This window comes from Heterocephalus glaber, unplaced genomic scaffold (assembly GCF_053883595.1).
Source record: "Heterocephalus glaber isolate CG9 unplaced genomic scaffold, H.glaber_assembly_v1.0 deba00001472, whole genome shotgun sequence".
Taxonomy (NCBI): Eukaryota; Metazoa; Chordata; class Mammalia; order Rodentia; family Bathyergidae; genus Heterocephalus; species Heterocephalus glaber.
In genome coordinates, this window is record NW_028258315.1 from 27,997,800 (window position 1) to 28,020,418 (window position 22,619).

General features: G+C 44.9%; 1 protein-coding gene across 5 annotated transcripts in view; it reads right to left on the reverse strand.

Annotated features, from left to right (window-relative positions):
* Positions 1-18,247, reverse strand: part of Sipa1l2 (signal induced proliferation associated 1 like 2) — a 182,809-nt gene extending 164,562 nt beyond the window's left edge. The window contains exons 1-2 of one of the 5 annotated variants that reach the window (XM_087181897.1): positions 17,355-17,474; positions 11,380-11,516 (exon numbers count right to left, since the gene is read on the reverse strand). The gene's annotated coding sequence lies outside the window, so the exon portion shown is untranslated. Of the gene's footprint in view, positions 1-11,379; positions 17,281-17,354; positions 17,490-18,067 lie in introns of those variants that run through there. The other 4 variants (XM_021266411.2, XM_004854647.3, XM_087181898.1 and 1 more) reach the window with 4 other exon arrangements.
* Positions 18,248-22,619: the final 4,372 nt, after the last annotated feature.

Here is a 22,619-nt window from a genome sequence, read left to right on the forward strand (position 1 = left end):
AAATTCCCTAGACAACTATGAATCTTTTACCTGACTGCAACTTGCACAGAGCTCAACATAGGAACCACCCCAAATAGTACTGTCCTTCTTCTCTCCTCATCCCTTAATCTCTCTCCCTGGTCATGAATGGGCTGTTTGTTCAGTCTTCAGACCACAAGCAGGCTACCTGGCGATGTTCCAACTACATCCATTCTCCATTTTTACCTCTTTCCAGGAGGGACAGAGAATCTGTAGGTACAGTTCTCACATGGGGACAAATGCCCAGCGAGGGTCTGCTCAGAGAACAGGGCAGTGCAAATACAGCAATGACTCTGAAATAACAGGAAACTTTCAAAACTGCCTTTTTCTCCACCCTCTTAGCACAGGCTCAGCCATCTATGTGTCCTCTCATTCAAAAGCAGCTTAACTTCTGCATATTGGTGTAATCTGGCCACTAGAATTAATTTTCCTCTATGCACTGGAGGCTCCCATCTGCATATTCTACAAACATGAGGTGGTCAGCAAGCAGCGCTCCCAGGAAAGTGGAGGCCCAGAGCCAGAAGTCCACACCCAAGGAGATCAGACATGATATCTCACCTGCACAGAGGCCTCCAAAGTCTATTAATCCATCTTAAATTCACAGCCCCAAGATAAATCTTCTAAAGAGTTTCCAAAGCACTAGTCAGTAAGGATAGGTCAGTCTGCAAAAAGTCAAAAACATTATCTAAAACCAACCCACTTTTGAAAATGAGCAGCCTGCTAAAAAAAGTACTTCTTTTCCAATAGTGTCCCACTATTTTGTTACTCTGAAAGAGAATTCAGGATGATCAACCACAAACTAGCAGACCAGTCTAGATGTTGCTGAACTGGAATAGTAAGTTGAATGACTAAGTAAGATCATGGGGACAGTATGACAACTGTGATGTCTCATAGTTACGTGTCAACTGTAATATGAAAATATACAAAACCCAAAACTCATTGCATCCAAAGGACAAATTAACCATTACTATACAGAACAAATAGTTGGACCTAACCACCAGATTAAAGATAAGTTTTCAAAAAAAAAATCATTTGTTTACCTTTTGGATAAAAGTTTAAAATGAACATATCTTTAAAATCTCTTTTCCATCAACATACTTCTGAGAGAGGATCTATTATAAACATTATTAAATTAAAACAGAGAAAACTATTCAGTTGCATACTGTTGCCTGCATAGAATCTGTATCAATCCAATCCTGATCAATTACCAAGCAAGAAGCAAGCTCACTTACCAGGTCAAAATCTTCAAATACTGACACCCATGGTGTTTTTCACAAGGTGTTTTTAGCACCTAATAGGAGAAACTGATCTCTCACGTCTGGTTACAACTTTGGAACAATAGGAAGTTACAAGAGTAATCATGACTCTTGGTGTTATTTTCTAATATGCACACTTTCAGGAACAAACTACAATGCTGTAAGAGTTTTTTTCCTTTTTCCTATGTTATTTTTACTGCGACTCCATATCTGCTGAATCCAACAATTTTGTTATAGTTGTATTTTTTAACAATCAGTATTTACTATATTCTCAGAAGTATCTTCTATGATGGATGGGAAATTCAAGAAACTTGAATTCCCTCAGTCTTCTGCCACAGATACATGTGCTGTGTGACAAGGAGGGGACAAGTCACAGATGGACTGACGTGTAGGGTCTCCTCATGCCAATGAAGGACACAGCAGGCTCCAGTTCTTTGCAAGTGGCAAAGACTCTGCCTCAGAACATGAGGAAGGAGACATGCCTTGCTTATTTCTATAGTCTTACAAAATGAAATATGTAAGAAATTTGGAAAGAACCTGATAAACAGAGCAAAATACTTGTATGCTTTCCAGTATCTGCCTCCAAGTTTGAAAAACAATGAGCAGGCACACAAACAGCCCCCCCAAGACACACAGATACATACACATACACACACACACACACACACACACCCCATCATTGGCAAGCCTGGCTACCAGGACCCACTCCAGCCTCGGGACATCTGGGCTCAGCGCTCCTGCACATGGAGAGGTGGCACGCTGTCTCCATGTGCCTATCTCGTCAGATCCCAGGGCAGGGGCCTGAAGAAGATAACAAGTGACAGAACCCTGCTGTGTGGGCAGCAGGTTTCACTCAATTCTAAGTGAGCCCAGAAATGGTTCTGTGCTGACAACAGATCTGAAACCCTCTGGACCAGGATGCTGCCGAGACAGACGAGACACAGTGTGACTACTTTGACAGGTGTGTTCCAGTTGACAGCTGTCATGCCCCTTCCCGTCACTCCCTCTACTCCCCTACCCTCCCTCTGCCAGAGGGTGGACTGGTGTCCTCCTGCCAATTAAAGTTACTTTGCGGCTTTCTCAGGCCCATGCTCACAAAAGGCTTGGCTCAGTGGACAGGCAAGACACCCCTCCTTGTTCCCACACCTCTCTAAGGAGCAGCAGCAAACCCCCTTGATGAGATTAAAGTTAGGAAGGGACAGAGGCCCACTGCTGTTATTCCCAAATCCCCAAACCCCAATAGGCCATGACCAACACAACTGGCCCTCCTGGAAACTTCTGGAGAGCCGCAGCAGCCATCAATCAAGTGAAGAAGCAGTGGCTTCTCCTGAGGTTCCCTCAGAGTCTCCTTGATGGCTGAGGCATCTCAGATGCACTGCTATCGCTCCAGGATACCAACAGTGGGAAACATCTGCCTGGGCCACAGCAGGAATGAACTTGGACCAATCCCAGATGACACCACAGCAAAAATGAAATTGTTCTGATCACAGACAACACCATGGCAGGTCTGAACTTGGACCCATCACTAGTCCATGAAATGTACAAAACTGTGCTCTATAGCAGCAGCTCCCTCCCACTTCTCTGCTCATTCTAAGAAGGCTCCCTTCCAGGCCTAATCCCTGTGCTATAGCACAGGCCCTGTCCAAATAAAGCCTTGCTCCAGAGGTCTTGTAAATCTGCTTTGTGATTCACTTCTCAGGTAAAAAGTTCCTGTAACTTAAGATTCTTATCTCAGGTAGATTGGGCAGACTGAGTCACTTTAAAAAGAGTACAAACACTAGAAACTTGGAAGCCCTGTGGAGCTCCAGGCACTGGGGCCAGAGACCAGCAGCAACCAACAGAGATTAACAGAGATTAGTGACAGAGACCAGCAGAGACCGGGAGGACAGTGATAACCGGCATCAATTGTGTGGCAACCAGCAGCAGTGTTTGGCAAAGACCGACCAACATTAACTGGTAGCAACCAGCATAAACCAGTGTCTCTTGGGGTGGTGACCAGCAGCTATCACATCAGAAACTGTTGTTAACCAGAAGCAACCAGAGAAGTCTGGCAGAGACCAGCCAAGGATCAGTGGAGGCTGCTAGAACTCAGGACAGCTGCCAGGGGTTAGTCTTGGCTGCCGAGAAGCTGATGAGGTGGCTGAGAGCCCAGAGCTGTAACAACTGAGGGCCAGGGCCACTGGCTCTTAAAGCCAAGAGCCTCTTAATGGTGCTGCACTTTGCCAATTCCCAATTTACCTCCAAATCCAGCAAAAGAACCCTCTACTGAATGGCAATTCTGTGACCTCAGCTTAGACATCAGAGTGGGGTGAGGTGGGAGGCCTGTTAAATGGACTCAACCAAAGGCGCTGCTGAGAATATAAGCATTTGTACGAGACCCTTTATACTAGATAAAAACAAAAACAAGCTTCCCAGTGGAAAAGCTACAGAAGACCCAGAGGAGGAGTGGGGACAGAGCTACAGGACGTCCCCAGCAAAGCCCTCACTCTCGCTGTGGCATCAGGGGACTGTCCATAGGTGCTGACAGTGCTCCACACACTCTCCAAAGGTGCCAAACAGAACTGTCTTCTCATTTCTGCAAATTAGTAGGACTTTAAACTCACACGAACAGAGCAAAGATTAAAAACTGAGAACAAAATACCACTGTAAAACTACCACTGTAAAAACAAGATTAGAAGGATCAGACTTTCGGAAACCTTCCATTAAGTTGTAATTCAGGAATTTAAAAAAATGCCAAAAAAGTTTTGATACATGTCAAATTAACTCATTTTAATTTAAGGAAACACAAAATATGATCATTCAGGTGCTATGTGCTTTTTAAATTCACAGAACACACCAGGCATCTGAGCAGCAGGAAGCCAGGAAGGTTCTGCACACAAAAATCTAAGAATCGCCCACGGGATTAGAGGCACAGACTAGCAGGCCTTTTTTCTGAGTCCAACAGTAACAGTGAACACAGAGTGGGAGGGCGTTGTGTATAAACGATTTCTCTGAGGACTACTAGTGTATATTTGCAATGTCTTTGGCATCTCCTCCCACTCTTCCATGAAGACGTGAGCTCTGAGAAACATTCACACTGCTGCAGAAGCATCCCCTTTGGTTCTGCCATCAAGCCATCCACCAACAAACTGCACTAGCTCAGCACCCTGTCCGGGACTGCCAGATGTCCAACTCCTGCTGTGGGAGGGGTTTCTTGTAACAGTATAAGGAGAAAAAAACAAAACAAAGGGTTTTGGCTGATGGATTAGCAAGTTACAAGGGCAAAGGCCAGTGTTAATTGTTGCCCACTAACAGAAATCAACACACAATCTTTACTGGTGAAATGAGAAAAAAAAAAAAAAAAGACAAAGCAGAGAATAACAGTCTCAAATCTTGGAGGAGGACGGTCTCAAGGCTTGCCCCTCCTACTAAACCCATGAAGGTCACTGTGCCCGAAAGATGAATTGCTGAAACAACAGCTGCCTGTACTTCCCTATGCCTTGAAGATAAAACTGTAAAAGCAACATTTGCCCCTACCCCTGTGCTAAGTTCTGCTTCTGTAACATTCTGCTTGCTTTCCCTCCCTGCCTAAAGAACAAGATAAAAATGAAAACAAACTTAGAATCAGGGCTCACACTCTGGAAGGTGACTTCCACTGAGCCTGCTAGAGAATAAGCCTGCCTTTCCTTTCAATTATCCTAGTGTCCTCTTCCTTGATCTGCCTGCCCTCTAAGTGCCGAAACACTGACTCCTTAATACAGGATTCTGTCAGACACCATAAGTCAACAGGCCAGTTTTCGTCCCTTACACAAATGCATCATATTTCAGTTAGGATAGAGACCTGTCCTCAGAGTGCATATACACAACTAAGTCCCACCCTGTTCTTTTGTTCCCTAAAAAAAAAGTGAAAACTTTCAAACCACCCCAGCCTGTGTGAAAAACACCATGTGCAGCTGCTTAGCCACAGCCACTACCCCCAAATCCAATGGAAGGCTCAAAGCACCCTCCTCTTCTCTCAGACATCCTCAGCAGCTGTGTTATCGTGCAGGAGGTTCCCCAAGTCCGCCCATGCTTGAATCAATGGCAAAAATGAGCAAGCTCAGCAAAACCCATCTGTAAGATACACTGAGCAAATAGCAGCAACAGAACAGAATGAACGCAATGTGAAGGTTATCAGAAATGTAATGCTCCAAGAGCCACAAAGACCATTCAGCCTTTCCATCCCGTAAGAAATTTTGATGCGTCATTTATTTCAACCAGGAGCTCCCGCCTTTCTAATTTGCTAGTGGGAAATGATAAATACGATCCTATAACTGATTTTTCAGGTTTCTGCATGTTATTCAAGAACATGAACACTCTGACCTCCAGGAGAAAATAAAATTTCAATCCAAAGCTGGATACAATCCCCCAACTTAAGGCAAATGGGCCTAAGTGTGCTCTGTCCAGCACGGAAAAGCAAGCTCATATTGTGAGGAGGTGACAATGAGGGGTACCATCATCAGGGCTGCTTTACACACCCTTGGAAAGCCAAAAGGGACAGTAAACGCAGGGCCAGCAGGTGCCAGGCCCCATCACCACGCCTTGATGCCCACTGCACTGACCACAGCATTCACCCACTTGACCCCAGCACAGAATTTGCGCCCCCTGGGCTCCAAGTGGCCAACACAATGGGTCAGAACTGGTACTTTCAGGGGGTCTTGGCAAGGGTCGCTCACTGAAGGTCCCCCTCATGCTGAAGCAGCATAAAGTGAGCTCATGATGGGGAGAGAAATCACATGCTTAACTGCTTCCTAGGGATCTACCCTGGGACCTGTCCCAGGACCCTTCAGAGTGGACTGGGTTTTCCTGGAGGCCAGCAGGGCATCCCGAATGGCTCCTGAATGGCTTGCAAGCCAGACGGGCCCTGCAGTCATTTGGAAAGTCTCTGCTCCCAGAAACCCCTCTGGCTCCTGAATAAATGATTACCATAACTCCATTCATCAAGTGTCTCCTAAGCCTTCCATTATGAGTCTGAATTTTAAACAGGGACTAGGTCCTTTATTACTTCCCCTAATTCACATCCCCAATAACAATTCTTTCAGTCACAGAATCTGTCTGCAATCTCAGTATTATCAGACTCCACTTTCCCTTCCTCCACCCAGAACTAAGCTGCACTTTACAACAGAAAGCATCACTGCCTCCAAAAGAAAAAAAAAATCTACTTAGAGAAATATTACAAAATCTTTCATTCCAGAAATAAAGGACAGTCAGAGCAACTGCTATCCACCACTAACTGAGACAGCTGATGAAAACTAACTGTTCACGGCAGGAGAAGTGCACAACCCAGTACTTCAGTAACACAGGACATGACAAAGTGGCCTCAAGTTAAGTCTAGGAAGCTACTTTTAAGTCAAGTGGGATTTTATTTTGCTACTCAACACTGTCTAAGCACAGGAGATTAAAAAATCTGGTATTACAGGTTTAGCTGGTTAGTCTCCTTCATACAAGGTATCATAGAAATTAGCTCAGGACATTTTTTAACAAGTACTGCATTTAAAATAGAAAGGATACCTCAGCTTCTTAAAGATGCAGATGTGTCTTCTTTCACTCTAAGTTTTCTAAACAGCACATACAAACAGCTAATGTGTCGGGAGCCATCTCCAGAGGCAAAGGAGCTCTGCCAGCAGTGAGAGCTGCCCTCCAGCCCCACACAGACTCCAGCAGATTGACCATGACAGTCACACCTGTCCCCAGGGGCCATACACCCAGACCACACAGGAACCACATTCCTGCAGGGAGAGGGCAGAAGATGCAGTGCACAAACATCTATATACAAATACATAAAGGTCTAAAAGAAACTGCTCCTAAAATTACTTGACAGTGAGTATGACCTTTGAAAAGGGCATGTGATCAGGGGAAGGCAAGCAAGCCCAGTGGGTAATATATTTAAATACAGATGGCAAAGTGAAAAGAAAAAAAATGCTGACTGAAAGAAGCTTTACACAAAGGAGTGCAAAAGGCATGATTCCATTTGCATTTATCTTTATTCAAGAACAGGCAAAACTTATCTTTGGTGGAAAAAAAGAAACAGTGGTAGCCTGGGATGGGGGAAGGATAGACTGGGAAGAGGTTTGCTAGAACTTTCAGGGGTGCTGGGAACATATCATATCCTAACAGAAGTATGGGCTACATGGGTGTACGTATTTACCAAAATTCACAGAAAGATGCACTTAAGATTTGTATGTGTCCTTCTATAAACTTCAAATAATGTAAAAATTTTAAGCTCATTAACGGGCATGCCAGAGTGCTTAGTGGTGAAGTAAAATGAGAGGGACTGATGGATGAGTGGAAGATAGATATCTACAAAGCAAGTAACATGAAATGTTAACAACCATAGGGGCTAGGTGGTCAGTATCTAGGCATCCATTGTAGTACTCACTATTTTCAACTTTGCAATCTTTGAAAAATCTGTATATAAAAAGTTAGGGGAAAGTATATGGTGATTACATTGAGATTCACTGCCCTGGAGTTCAAAGGGGAATATAAATCACACCCGGCACTGTTACTGCTTAAAAGTGGACAAGATCTGAGGTGACTGGGTATCAACAGCAACTGAGCACATATCCCAGACAGTGCTGCCAGGAGGAGGCTCAGAGGACACAAGCCATTTATTTTCCACAGCAGATCTTCCCAACACTGCCCAGTTTAAAATTTAGATGACTTCTAGTACGATTTTAAAATAATCACTTCAATAAATCATTCAGTTATAAATTCCTAAACATGAAAATCTCAAAACAAAGCATGTGACCCTGAATCACAATATAATAATACTTGTGTGTATATTCTCTGGACAGACAACTGAAACAGATTTAGCTGTTTTATATCAAAATATCTTGTATATCTCAGACATAACTTAAATAATTTTCTTCTTTTACGTTTATGACACACAATATAACCTTTTCCAAATTCCAATGACAAGAGTCAGATTATCTTCTATGATAAACAAGCTCATGACCTCTTCAAAATGTTATCTTATTGCTTCTCCTGGATGCCACCTCTGTTGACAAAGCCTTTTTCTGGAGCTGCAGAATTTCACCCAGGCAGAGAAAGGAGTCTGGGTTGTTTTGATACCGGGGATCGAACTCGGGACCTTTGCGCTTCCAAAGCAGGCAGCGGAACCACTGAGGTAAATCCCCGGCCCTTGGAGTCTGGTTTTGAGCAGAGTGAGCTGACTGAGATAGTATCAAGGATAAAACAAATAACTAACAGAGTTCTGTGTGTATCTACTGATTCCTGAAGGGCCAGGACGGTCCCTGAGCACAAGAAGCCCTCGATAAGAGCTCAAATCTCAAACATTTTCCAAAGCCCAATCCCAGTTCCACGGCTCCTGAACTGTATCCTGATCACATACCTACCACACTCTCAGCTGCCCAGAGCCTTCCATCTGAAGGAAGCTGAGGTGCCATCTGTCCTCTGGTCTGGTTTATACAAGAATCTGCTCCTAAGGTACCGACACATGGCCATCAGCTTGGCCAGAATACCCAATCTGAATGGGAAATTAGCTCCTCACCTACTAAGGCAGCCCATTCACTCTATCATGCCATGGAACTAGTGGTTAAAACAACTCTCATGTTTCTCAATGAGCAATATGAGAAAGTTTCATTACAGCAGAACCCACGGGTCCCTTTGCGGCCTAATATTCTATTCTTGGTTATTCTTGGTTAATCTGCTGACTGTATCAGACTCTGATCAGGACTGGAGAATAAGAATGGAGCCAAGGTGCCAGCCCTCAGGGGTCTCTCAGCTAAGGTGTCCCTGCTAATTAACCTGGAAATCCTAGAATGCCAGGGTGTAAACAGACCTGAAAACTGTGTGGCCCACACCCTTATTTCATAACTGGACTATACTCAGTAACCCAGGAAGCTCAGTGGGACAGACAAGGCCTTGAAACAACCCTCCCCACCTCTGCCTTCCGTGACAGCAGGAGACTCTACTGCATTCTTCTCTATAATGTGCCAAATGGCTGTGTGTTAGTTGTTTGTTTTTTTTAATTTTCATCTTTCTTCTCAGTTTTACCTTTCCCAGAAAAGAAGGTAAAAGTTCAGTTGTAAACAAACCAGTGCTGGCAAGGACGGCAAGGAAACTAGTGCAAGTTGCTGCCACCTATTCCAAGAAGGAAGGACCCCTCATTTGTGCCTGCCTCACCCTCAGCACCCCTGCCCAGGCACTAGGGCCAGGGATGTGCCAGTGTGGTGAGGATCTGCAACAGGAATGAGGACATCAACTGTGAGCCCTACCTCTCCAGCCCTGCTCCTCCATCCGAGGGCATAGCTGAGCTGACTCAACATCCCCTCTGCTCCACAGCTTATTTCAGAAAAGAACTGAGGACCGCAGTGCCAAAACCGGAAGATGGATTTAGAAAGCGCCACAGAATCAGACGCACAGCGACAGCAGCCATCAGACATCACCCGGATTTAACTGCCCTAAAATTAGCAGTCGGAGCAAAGCAGTTACTGCAATGATTGCGTCAGAGCCATTCTGACTGGCGAGCTGCCAGTTTTAAGCAAATTGTCCTGCTTTCTCTACCAGGGAAACAATATTCTGGCACAGGGCCAGCAGAGCATCTCTGTGAATGCTCAAATTCTAGCTTCGCTATTAATGTTTTATAATTAAATGACAAGGTGAACAAAGTCTATACAGGCTACATCGGCAAGGGTGTTATTTTCTTTGTTGAAAGCATTTATGCTTTGGGTGAGTAAAGTACTGTGGATGAATCCTTTTAAATATTTAAATGCCTGTAATTTATTTAGGGATTCACATTCAACTGGCTTAAACAAAGATTATGCAAATCTAGCAAACTATAAATGCAAAACAAAAAATTGTTTTCCTCTTATACTTCTTTTAATTTTGGCAAAGACTCAGAGGCTAAAGAAATATTCTCTGCATGATCACAGAAGAACCCACTTGCTTCCCAACAAAAAAGATGCAACATGACTCCAGCAGAGCTGCTACCCTCATGGCAGACCACAGCATTTCCAGTTGGTCACAGTCCATGGCTGGTGGTGACGGCACTTCCTACACAGAAGCATAAGCTCATGTGCCAACTCCAGCCCTGACACCCACCCTACAGGGACAGTGAATGAGGCACCTTCGCCATCCTTCTTTCTACTCCTCTCTTCCTCCCCTTCCATTCATTCCTTTTTCAGTAATTCTTTTAGACCTATAGCCCCCACAGGCAGCCTGACAGCAGAGGAAGTAGCACTGTAGACAGAGTCCAGAGACCCAGATCTGAAACATAAGAGCCAGTAAAGTTCAGAAAACTACACTTTATCATTAAACCTTCAGTTTTACATCTATACATAAATGAAAGTTCATGTACAAGAAATATTTTTAAACTTGTCTTTAGAACTATCTCTCCTCAGTCCTTTATTCTTTTTCTAATCAAAACATTCATTTCCCTCACTAATTCTCTCCATTTACAACTTCTGAAATGGGAAAACAGAGCCATCATTGGAACTAAATGACTTGGAGTGACTCTCAATAAACAGCTGGTTGAAAAATTGAGAGTTCCTACTATTATTTCTGAAGGATAGTGTCTCAGCCTTGCCTACAGCTCTTATCACAGCCCCAAGTTAGAACAATGTTCCCTGATTTCATACAGCACAAGAATCTACAATGTCAGGATACTAAAGATAAAAGATTTTTAACCATAATGTTCTAATATACTTTGCAACCCTCAAATTAAAGGCACTAACTCAACAGAAAGGGTACTGTCTCTCTCTCTCTCTCTCTCTCTCTCTATATATATATATAATATTTTTTTTCTTTTTTTTTGGTACCGGGGATCAAACTGGGGACCTTGAGCTTGCGAGGCAGGCGGCGGAACCACTGAGCTAAATCTCCAGCCCCCTGCCTATATATTTTAAATGTGGCTTTCAAAAGATACTACTTCCTGTAGAAATTATCATTGCTAATGGATTGAAAGATGAAAGACTACAGACAGGGATAGCAACTCAGAAATTATTTCTCTCCTGTAATCTTTATTAATAGGCCCACGGTGGGGTTTCCAAGTGAACTGCAGCATCATCTGATTCCAACAGGACCATGAACACAAACACAAGGCAGAGTGAGGGGGAACAGCACTCACATATGGAGGATGGGCGTGTGTCCAGACTCCCTGGAGCCTCAGCCTTCTGAAGGGGCTTCAAAGGTCTCAATGTGCCAGTGGAATGCTGCAAAGCACTGTTCCATCTCAGGGCCCAATCACAAGCCATTTCATGGGAGCTGGACAGATAAAACTCAGTGTGATGCAAAAAGTTGCTTAGAGGGTCACTGACAATAGAAATAACCAAAACTTGAAGGCTACATTACCTACTTGAACAAAAGCCAAGGCATAAAAAGTCCTTTCTTGTTCAAACCCACAACTCCTGATCATTGCTTTAACAAATGCCTGTGTGCTGAGTGCCTATGCACAGCAAAATCCACCTAAGAGCAAGGAACATAGAAACGCCATCTCTGATCACAGGATGCTTATGTTCTACTGAACTGAGACAAGATGGACTATGGCATCAGGCAAGGCTGGACACTGGAGATGAAGACTGCATAGGAGGGCAGTGGGTATGGCAATCTAGTGGAAGGTGCAGGAGGTATGCAGGGCAGGGGCCCCTCTCCAACCATCCCTAGCCCCCCCACACCCTTGACTGAGGGGAACCAAAGGGCCCACCACCTGGGCATGTAGTCACCATTCCAGCCAATCTCAGACACACCACACTGTGAAGCTACACTATCAAAGCAATTCTTATTCTTAGATGCTTCTGGATGAGAGAATGATGAGTCTAGTTACATGTCCTTGTGCCCAAGACCATGGAACCCACAGTGGCTGTGTTAGCTGGCTATTTCTCCACAGCTGGGCTCAACCAAAAACTCTCCAAGGACAAGCATGCCCCCCAAGAAATTACCTCCATTACATGAAACCCCAAACCAGGTGACCCACCAGTAGTTCTGGGGGAATGGGCCAGTCAGACATACCCACAGGAAAAATAATCAACACAGTAAACACAGGACCCATTATGAATAGAGCTAGTCCTGATGTCCTTCCCAAGACCCTGCAGACCCCAGGAGCCCAGCGTCTACACAGTCAATAATCTGCCAGGGAGAGCAGGAGAGCAACAGTCTCCAAAAGGGACCATACATTTCAAAGGATGATAAACCAGCCTATAGGTATGAGAATACTACCCCTACTTCTAGCCACTTTTAGTATTACCCTTCTTAAAATGTATAATTTAGTTCATATTTTATGGTGTCCAAGATATTTTAGTATGGTAAAATACAGATATATTTGCATAAACACAAATGCACGCACATATGTACATGTGCATATGCGTGCATGGACAGTTGGAGAGGGGACTGTGTGCAGATGGGACGTACAGTAGAAAAGTTCCGAGACCCTATCACAAAAAGCCTTTGTTCTTTAGACTAAGTGCCTGGAACAATTGCATTTCCCCTGTATGAAGGATAAAAATTGTAACAAGTCACTTATTAGAAACTTCAACACAAAGGACCACATCCCAGAGCTATTCCTGAACCACCCAAATCCCACTGTTTCACAAGGATGCAAATGTTATCAAAAACCCCCACTGGAACACAGTGAAAGCCACTGTCATGCTGACAACACAGGATGCCAGGCCCTTAGCATCAGTTGAAAGTTCTAACACCCCACACAATGGCTCACTCTGCATCTATAATTTTTTATTCACACAGTAGTTCTTACTTTCCACAGTAACAATCTGGCTCTTTGCTCAGTTTTTAAAGAGTCCTGCAGACCATCTAACTAGCTGACTAGGACTTCTCAGTAATCAGCAAATATGCAACAGTGAAAAATATGGAGTGATCTAGTTGGCAGAACTCAAGACAGTGCTTATAGCTAAAGGGTATTTATTTGTGAAATAGCAAGAGAAGTGTATCAACTAATTAAAACAACAGGAAAATGGAAAAAGATTGTGGCTCTCATCCCCACTGTCTGAAAACAATTCAAAGCAAGACAATATCAAAGTGAAAAATGAGCTTATTAAGAAAGTTCAACAACATTCTAGTTCCTCCTAATCTTTTTGGTGCCCACAGCCTTCAAAGTTGGAGGCTCCCCTAGTTTCTCAGTCACCCAGTCCTTACTGAACACGCACTTCCTAATCACCAACTACTATATGCAAAACAGGGTCTTACCAGTGACACAATGAAAACAACTCATTTCTTACTCAGAATAAAGTGGTGGGCAGAACCTGCAAAGCGGGTTAGACGTGTTCTTTCACAATATCCAAGTGGAAGGGAATAGAGAGATGCATCACCACTTAACTGTAATTAAAAAAAAAACAAAAAAAACAAAACTGTAACTAAAGTGAGCCTCCTTATAATCCCAGAAGGAAGCCCTGTGGCTAAGGGACACAGTCACAGTGGGCAGCCAGTCTAACAATTTTATCAGCAATGCAGGTAAGGCAGTCTGATCCAACCTGTAGACAGCATTTCTTAGCGAGGACAGGCAAAGGTGCTAAGTAAAAATCAGACTCCACAAAGCACCATGGAAAGAACCCGATAAAACAGTAAAACAAAGCACAATAAACATTCACAGAACCTCCTGTTAAGTCTCATAGTGTGCACATTGCTCCACCTTTTGGGGGCAACCATATAGCAATGTTAAATGCTGAAAATTTTGTTTTTTAATGTTAAAGGTGGAAACAAAAAGAACAAAAACATGAAGGAATAACCTTTAAGGGCCTTTCTGGACCAGAGATGTTATGAAAACCACACTCAACTTACTGCATATCTTTTTTGCCACCACTCAGTTTGCTATTCAGGGTTGCACAGGGAAAATACATCAGAGAAAGGTGTTACACAAATATGAGATCTCTCAGGAAATAGGACCCTTACAGCAAGTTAGATGTAGCCCCCTTGACTACTGCTGCTCTTTGGAACAAAGTTTATGAATCAGTATCAGAAAGGATCAAAATAATTTAGCCCTGGAGTTGTGAGGCATTTAAATTCCTGTCTGTCAGTTCTCCTTTAAAAGGAGTCATAGCTATATGCAACTGGAACAGAAAAACAATTTCTGAGTCATTGATTTCAAGGTAAACCAAGCAGCTGTAACCCTCTGGAGGGCTCACACACAAACTTACAGTAAGCCATGGCCAGGAAAGACACAATCACAGACCATATAAGCTATCCCAGACAGACAGACATCTTCATTACTACATTTATTTTAAACAACAAAAAATACTAAAATTCTGTGGGCACTGAAAAGAATCATGGGAATATTTTATCTAAACTCTTCATTTGTAACTGGAGGAAGAGTGAGGATGCTGCGGCTCCTGCCCCACCCACCCTCCATGCTCTTTCTACTCTGAAATGAAAACGAGTCCATCATTAGAAGCAAATATCTAGAACATGATTCTCTGTACTCTTTAGGCTACTTTATATTTCATTCAAGTTCAAAACAGAAAGGCAAAACTTAGCTTTTCAGTTAACAAGAATGGTCTAAATTTTCTTCAAATTCAGCATGTCTTTGAAAAGATTTGTACTTCTAAACCACCACTGCAAGCAGATTTTATGTTCAAAGCCTTAATATTTCCTCAATCTCCAAATATGTTTTGAGATTTACCACAGTCAGCTGGAGGGTAAGGGGCTGTGTTCAGGTGAACACACAGTTCTTTGCAGAGTAATCAGTAAACACAACTCATTCTAAACTAGTTTTGATACCCAAACCCAGCACTTTTAAACCAACTGCCCTTTCAGAGAAGCTTACTAATATTTACTCACTTTAGAAATAGGGTCTCAAAATGAATAGCCTATTTCCACTTTTGCCTCAGGTAAAAAGATCTCCAAGGGGGACTAGTGTTGATCAAGCTCGGGTATCAGGAATCCTTCAAAATACTGTTCCAGTCTCAAGGAAGGAAAACGAGCCTTCCAAACCCATATTACACAGCTTGAACAACAACTAACCATCATAGGTGCCAAATCACGATGATCTGATAATTTTCCTATTCAACTAGAAGTTGCATCTCTGAAAATTAAAACTCTTAAACTTAGTGTGGTGACACATGCCTGTAATCTCAGTACTCTTGGAAGGTGAGGCGTAAGGATCACAAGTTCAAGCCCTGGCTGGACAACTTAGTGATTTAGTGAGACCCTGTCTGAAAATAAAATATAAAAGGGCTGGAGATGACACTTAGTGTGAAGGTCCTGGGTTCAATCCCCAGTACTGAAAAAGAAAGGGAAGGAAAGAAAGCTGGTTGGCTGCCTAACATTTAAAAACATGAAAGGTAGTTTATGAAAAATGTATGTTTAGGCCAGTTGGAGAAAATCCATGGCCTATACTCCAAGGTCTGACACTCCACCCCCACACCTGTAATGTACCCGTCCCTTTACCTAAGGAAATGCTTCTGCTGCTTCTTATCCAAGTTCACCTCACCCCATCTATAGGTCGAATGTGGGTACTGATAAAAGCTGCTCCTGATTTTCTTTCATTCCCTGCTTCCCAGATGTTTACTCAGGTTTTTTTTCATCAGCTATTTCTGAATATACTGTAATTTAGAACAATTTAGAACAAATTGAACGTGTCATACTTAAAGCTGGGCAAGGCACACAATAAATGACAGCTATAAAGATAATTTCAAGATATTTCTCCAGCTTAAAAATAAGTTTGCCTACCCAGGCAGGATTTAGATAAGCTGCCACAATCTCGCTTTAGAATAACTACTTAAAAACCTAACTAGAAAGCTGCTGCTGCTGCTCAGCCAGCCAACTATAGACTATTGTACTTGTGATAAACTAACTGGCTGTGCTTAGAAATGAAGAACCAAGTATCATCTGGGGAGAAGGAAATGAAGACATCCCTGACACAATCCTGGCATGAACCTCGTAGACACAGCTACATCTCTTCCCAAGGCATAAGTGGACTCCTCAGAAACAATCAATGTTGGGTGGGCCCAAACTCAAAAACGAACGCACTTTGCTATGAGTTATTACTCCTCTTTCATATCTTTCAGATATAACCAGTGAAACTAAATCAACAAGCATGATGCAGGTAGAAATGTTATCTATTTGAATTACAAAATTCACCCTGGAACTAACTCTAAATTCCCCAAATAAGTCAAAACAAGAAATAGACATTCTTAAAAATGTGACTATTTGTGGTAACGCAAGTCGAACCTTTAGGAATGTCATAAATTAAAGGCCATTTTTTTCATATCTGCAAAGATATTGGTTTCTATAGGTCTTATGTAGAAGTAATATATTTTTTAAAAGCAACGGTGTTAGGAGATTTTCTTCCTTCCATTACTATTCGAAAGACTACGAAAATCACAACCTAGATTGCAGACAGAACCAACGCGAACAGGCAGTTTACTAAAATGCCTGTCATAAGAAAGCCATCTAGTGTTAAAGTTTAGAAATGAAAACTGCAGACAAAAGAGGCAAAGAAAAGAAAAATTTGTGAGACTATTTTGAACTTACTGGGCAAGCCCATGAGAATCACCAAGATTTTCGTTGTTCTCTTTGTTTTTATTTTTATTTTTCAAAAAGCCATTCTTGCAAAACCAAAATCAAACTCTAAGCAAAACCCAACACGTCTACGATTTTATTTTGACCAAAACTGTTTTGGCGAGCACAATCCCGCGACCAGCGCACTTGGCGTTCCCCAAGCTCCGGTTGGAGTCATCCTGGGCTGCATTAATTTAACCGGAGCAGGTTAATGATGACAAATCTCTCCCAGAGGGCTCATGCCGAGTTGTTCCGGGCTCCTGGTCTCGAGTGATGAGCCGAAATTGATTCCCTGGGTTTGTGGCGCGCCTGAAATCAATCTGCGGGCGTTTCGGGGACTCTTATCGCGGCGCGGGCTCGCGCCCACAAAGCACCCCGGACCGACCCTGCCAGTCTCCCTCGGGTCCCGGCCCGGCCGCCGGGGAGGTCTCCTGGACGCCCACATCCCCGCGGCGGACACGACCTGCTGCCGGCCGGGAACTGGTGACTCCCGCCCGCTGCCCCGAGGCCGGACCTGCGCCACCAGCCCGGGCGCCCGCTGACCCGCTCCCCTGGGACCCCCGCGCCCGCCCCCCCGCCAGACACGCGCCTCACCTCGGAGCAGCCGACCGGGAACCCGCTACGTCCCGCGCGCGCAAGGCGGCGCCTCCTGGGGCCGCCGCCTCGCCGCCCGCCGCCGCCCCGGGCGGCCCATCGGCCCGGACCCCGCGCGCGCTCAGCTGTAGCCGCCTGCCTGCGTCTTCGGCGGCAGTGCACCGTCTGCCGCTCCGGCTCCCGCCGCCTCCGCCCGCCGCCCCGGCACCGCCCCCGCGGGCCCCGCCGCCTCCCATTGGCCACCGCCCGCACCCCGCCACTGCCCATTGGCTGCCACTCGCCCGCACCCCCGCCCTCGCCGGGCGCGCGCGCCGTCCGTCTGTCCACAGCTCGCTCGGGGTGCGCGGTTCCCAAGCGGGCTGAGGAGAAGCAGCCGAGTCCTCCTCTATCTGGTCCTCCACCCCCGGACGATCACTCCAGATCCTCGCCGGGCTACGAGCGCACAGCTCAACCGCGCCAGGACGCACAACCCGAACCTGACTGTCGCTGGCGGGGGCGGCGTGCCACCGGGCCCTGCGCCGCACCGACCCGGGACACCCCGGGGCTGCCGCGCCACTTGGCGTAGGAGCCCGCACGGGCCGCCGGCTCCGCGGACTCAGCCCGGGCTGTGCGGAACGAGTACCGATCGACAGGAGGGCGTGGGGGGTGCAGCAGGGGCCAAGGCGCACTTGTGCTGCCCACCTTCTCCGCCGACCACCTGCGGGAGGTCTCACCTGAGCAATAGTGAGCATCAGTTGACTTTCGGGATGGGTGCCAGGAGACGAAAGTCCGCGGGGAACCCGCCCAGCTGGCCCGTAGCCGACCCAGATCCGCTGCGGAGTGACTGCCTGGACGGGTTCGTAAGCTCCGCAGGTACGGGGCGACCCAACACCTCCCAGCCCGCCACGGGCTCGCTAGCCCGCTTTGCTGCGCCCAAGACCGGATTGGGGTGGCCAGCTCCTCCCCTACTGGAGGCGGAATTGTTCCCTAAGAGATATTGTTATCTCCACTTCCCTATCACAGACATTTCCGAGGACACGACCCTGACAAAGTTAAATAGAGGCGGTTCCTCCCACGTTGTATTTCTCTGTGTACACATTGTACAGTGCTTTATATGCTTTTAAAACATGGGGATGGGTGTAATAAAACAGTAATCCGATGACAAGATGACATCCCTGAGTTGTCAAAGTTTTGAGGGGCTTCCCACTGTCACTTCATATTCAGCATTTGCAAGAGCATCGTGTATCCGTTCAATAAACACGGAGATGCATGGATAAAGGACCCCACGCCTGTGTCCTTCGTGGCTGGTTTTTCCAGCTGCCCTCTGGCCTCTTGCTTTTCTGGGAAGGACACGCACACAGCGTTAAAACCAGGGTAGAAGCCATAGCTTCTGCCTCAAGATGTCTTACTGCGGGGCGGGCTGGGGGTGGGGGAGGTTAACTCTTGTAGGAGAGCTAAAAATTTTGAAATTATAAAGAAAAATATCAACTATGAAATATGAAATTTCGTTTGTCTAAAGCCAGCCCGAGCAGTCCTTCCTTTTATCTCCTCACTTTCACCTTCCCTGGAGCCCAAGACTGCCCCTCCCAGGGTCCAGGCCCTACTGCCTGACCCCGAAAGGGTTCTTCCCTCTGGGAATTTCACCATGCTCCAGGGGATCCTAAAAAGCAGACTGCAGATTAATTTTCTGTGTTTCTGCCTAGGCACATCAGCTCCTTCTAAAGTCATCCTAACAGCAGTGTACCTGTTTTCCTCTAAGAAAAATAAAAGGGACAATTCAAAAGCATAGCAGCTATCTGCCCCATTGCAAGGATTTGAGCTTGCTGGCTGACCTTGCCTGCTGCTTGTATCTATAGTATTTACTTTTGAATATAGCAAAATAAGTTTCATGTCCTTAACAAACCACAGCAAGATTCAAGCTACAGACAATGTGTGTGCACTGTGATAAATTTGAATGGCTAAATTAGGTAAGGGCTTATATTCCCACCGTCTTTCCCTGCTCTACTACCAACCCTCTTTTCAGTGTACTTCTTTTAAACTGTCTGTGGTGATACATGCCTGTAATATCACCACTCAAGGAGGCTGCAACAGGAGGGTTTCAAGTTCAAGCCCAGTCTAGGTGACTTAGTGAGACCCCATCTCTAAAAGGGCTGGGAATGTAGCTCAGTATGAAGGCTCTAGATTCAATTCCCTACCCCAAACAAGTGTAATTCTTGTATGTCAAATGAATATTCATAGTATGGGACAAATAGTCATTGATGGCATGCACTGTTGGGGGCATTATGTCAGACTCCAAAGACCCAAAGCGCTTTTGTTAATTTCAAGACAAGGAGCAGGGCTTGACAGCAGGTGCTCAGAACGTGTGCTCAGTGCCCTCAGGGAGAGCAGGAGGGCAGTGACTGTGGGGAAAGTTTGGGGCAGTCAGCAAGGTACACAGCAAGACCCAGGGACCGACTGCCACATGTCCGGGAAACTGCCACACCACTGCCAGACGCCCCTTGTCCGCTTATATAACACATGCTGCATGGTGTGTCCTTTGTGCCAAGTCCTGCTTGCTTCTTAGAGAGGACACTGTCACAAGCAGTGGAGCATACAGGCGTGCTTCACCTTTCTTTCAAGCTGGCAACCTCTCATGTTTGGATATGGTCCTGTGAGTGAAATAGCAAGTGCCAAGTCCAGAAATGGTTCAGCTGCAGCTCAGAAAGCTGGATCACAGGCCCAGGTCTTGTAGGAGTCCAGTAGTCCTGATACAGGAAAGCATGTGTTCCTTTGAGATGAAAATTAAAAGAATAATGTAAGTTCTTGAATAATATGCTAAGTACCATCGTGTAGTATAGGACCGCATACTATCCCTAGGAGTCCAAGAAGAAGCTACCTAATGAAAATTTCAGTTCTCCCCACACGCTGGAGCCTACCCTGTGCCTGTTCTGCTGTGGGGCTGAAAAGAATACTGTTTAAATAACAAGACCATCCCCAAGGTACAAGTACAAGGCAGCCAAGCTGGGATTTTACATAGGAAACAATCCTAAAAATTGTGTAAAGGCAGAGCATTTAGAATACTGAAACCAGACTTGATGAGACATGCCTGTAGTTCAAACCCAGCCTTGGCAATTTAGCAACTTAGTGAGACCCTGTCTTAAAATAAAAATTAAAAAAGGACTAGGGATATAGCTCAGTACAAAAGGCCTGAGTTCAATCCCCAAAACAAAATATCACAAAACAAAGCAAAATGCATTGAATTGAATGCTGTATAGATCTGTGCTATGGAGATCTGGAAAGGAAGTGCTGGGCAGAATGATCAAGGCTCAGTGACAAACATCCCTCAACAAGGAAAGTTTGCTTGTGTTCATAAACAAGAAATCCTGTGTGTTGGTCTTTGCTGCAATGTGGCCAATCTCAGGTACCTCCAAGAATCTTCCAAGACGGGTCGTCTATGTCCTTCTTGACGGTTCAAACTCGACCATCTCCATTCACAAGTCTGCCTTGTTGTCTGTTTCTCCCATGCAGGCTGCTGCTAAACAACTTGGGCAGACTTTACTGCCCTTAAAGATGTTTCTGCCCTCTCAACCTCACGGAGTAAAGAAGGCAGATTGGGAGAGAAGGAGGAAGGGAGGAGAAGAGCAGAAACTGGACGTGATCCAAAAGCATTTTCACCATCACCCTTACTTTGATAGCCCAAAATAATGAGAGCTTCAGAAACCTACAGACATTGGGCTCAGATGACCCTGGCTCTGAATCTGGTTTGTAACCTTATTGTATACATAACTTTAAACAAGTCACATCTCAAAATTCCATTTTTCTCATCTGAAAATATGGGGATAATGAATGCCCTAGGAGCCATAGGGAAGATGCCCAAGATTTTGTAGCACCGTCCAGCAGATCGCCAGTGTCCACTGTTTTCTCTCATCTTCAAGGAAATACTGGAATTTTATTTCCAACCATCACACAGAAACTGGCTCAATGAAACAAGAGTGGGTGGACGGATTATGCAGAGTAGTGTTAGTGCTTTTCCTTTTTTCTGCCACAGAAAATTTAGGGTTTATATATTAATCCTGCAAATCTTATTCCTACCTTGAACATACACTATTCATTAACCAGTGTTTTTGGTTTTGCTTTTAATAATCCACTAGCTAATTTGTAGCGATGAGTCCCTTGAATTCAAACACGGGCAGCTGCTGTTCTTTGCCACTAGATGGCGTCTAGCAATAGTAAGCTCCAAAACTACCGTGCGTTGTCTGCGGGGTAATGAAGCTAAAGAAATAAGTACAGAAAAAGAATGTATTCATTTATATGTATACATTATCTGTGTCTATATTCACCTCTTTCATATGATTCTTTAAATATTGGTGATGAATCCAGAGCCGCCTCTAAGTTGGCAAACCACTTTCTTTCCTAATTTTAACTGTCTCTGTCACAACATTTTAAAGTTGTTAATTAAACTCCAAGCAGCCTCAAAGTGCAAGACATTTCACAGTACGTACCTGGTGACAACTCCCAAGTCTCTTAAAAAGTAACCATTTACTGGGGGGGAAATTAGAAAAAGTTGAAAGCAATATGGAGAAAATGACAAAGCAGACATACTATCCTGCCTGTCCTCATCATTCCTTCATTCACCAACTGGGGACGGGGCACCTCATGGTAAATACTGTGGGGCATGCCCTTGCTACCTCATAAAGAAAAACTACCAGAACATCAGGATGAAAATGTTTATTACATTTAAGCCATGTAAGGGGACAGATGTTTTGGGACATTTAAGAGTTACAAGGAAGAAATAGCAATACACTTAAAATGTTCTGTTAAGATCAGGTAGCTTCTGCTCTCCAGCTCCAATGTAGAAAGTTCACACTTGCTCATTCTGACATTTGGTTGTCTGGTTTTTAGCTGCACTTATAATTTCCTGGGCAGAAACTTGGGCTTTGAGGGAGGTGAGGGAGAGAGACAGGAAAAGAAAAGGACCAAAATGTGAGTGGCAATCAGGAGAAACAGGAGGAGAGTAGGCCCAGGGTTGGGCCTTTCCCTCTACCGCCTGCATGTCTCTGGCATACATCTCTTTCCTGCACCATCACACCTGTCCCAAACAGCATCAGCAGCCTCATAAGTGGTGTGTCTTCCTGTCCCCAATGCACTTGTCTTGCTGTGGTGTCCGATCACCACCTTCCCCTGTTTCAAAACCCCAGAGGCTTCCAGTTGGCCCAGGAAAAGCCCTGGTCCCTTGGCCTGCTGCGCCTCCCTAGGGTTCCGCACTGCCAGGAAACTATGGGTCATTCTACCTCCTCACTTTACCTG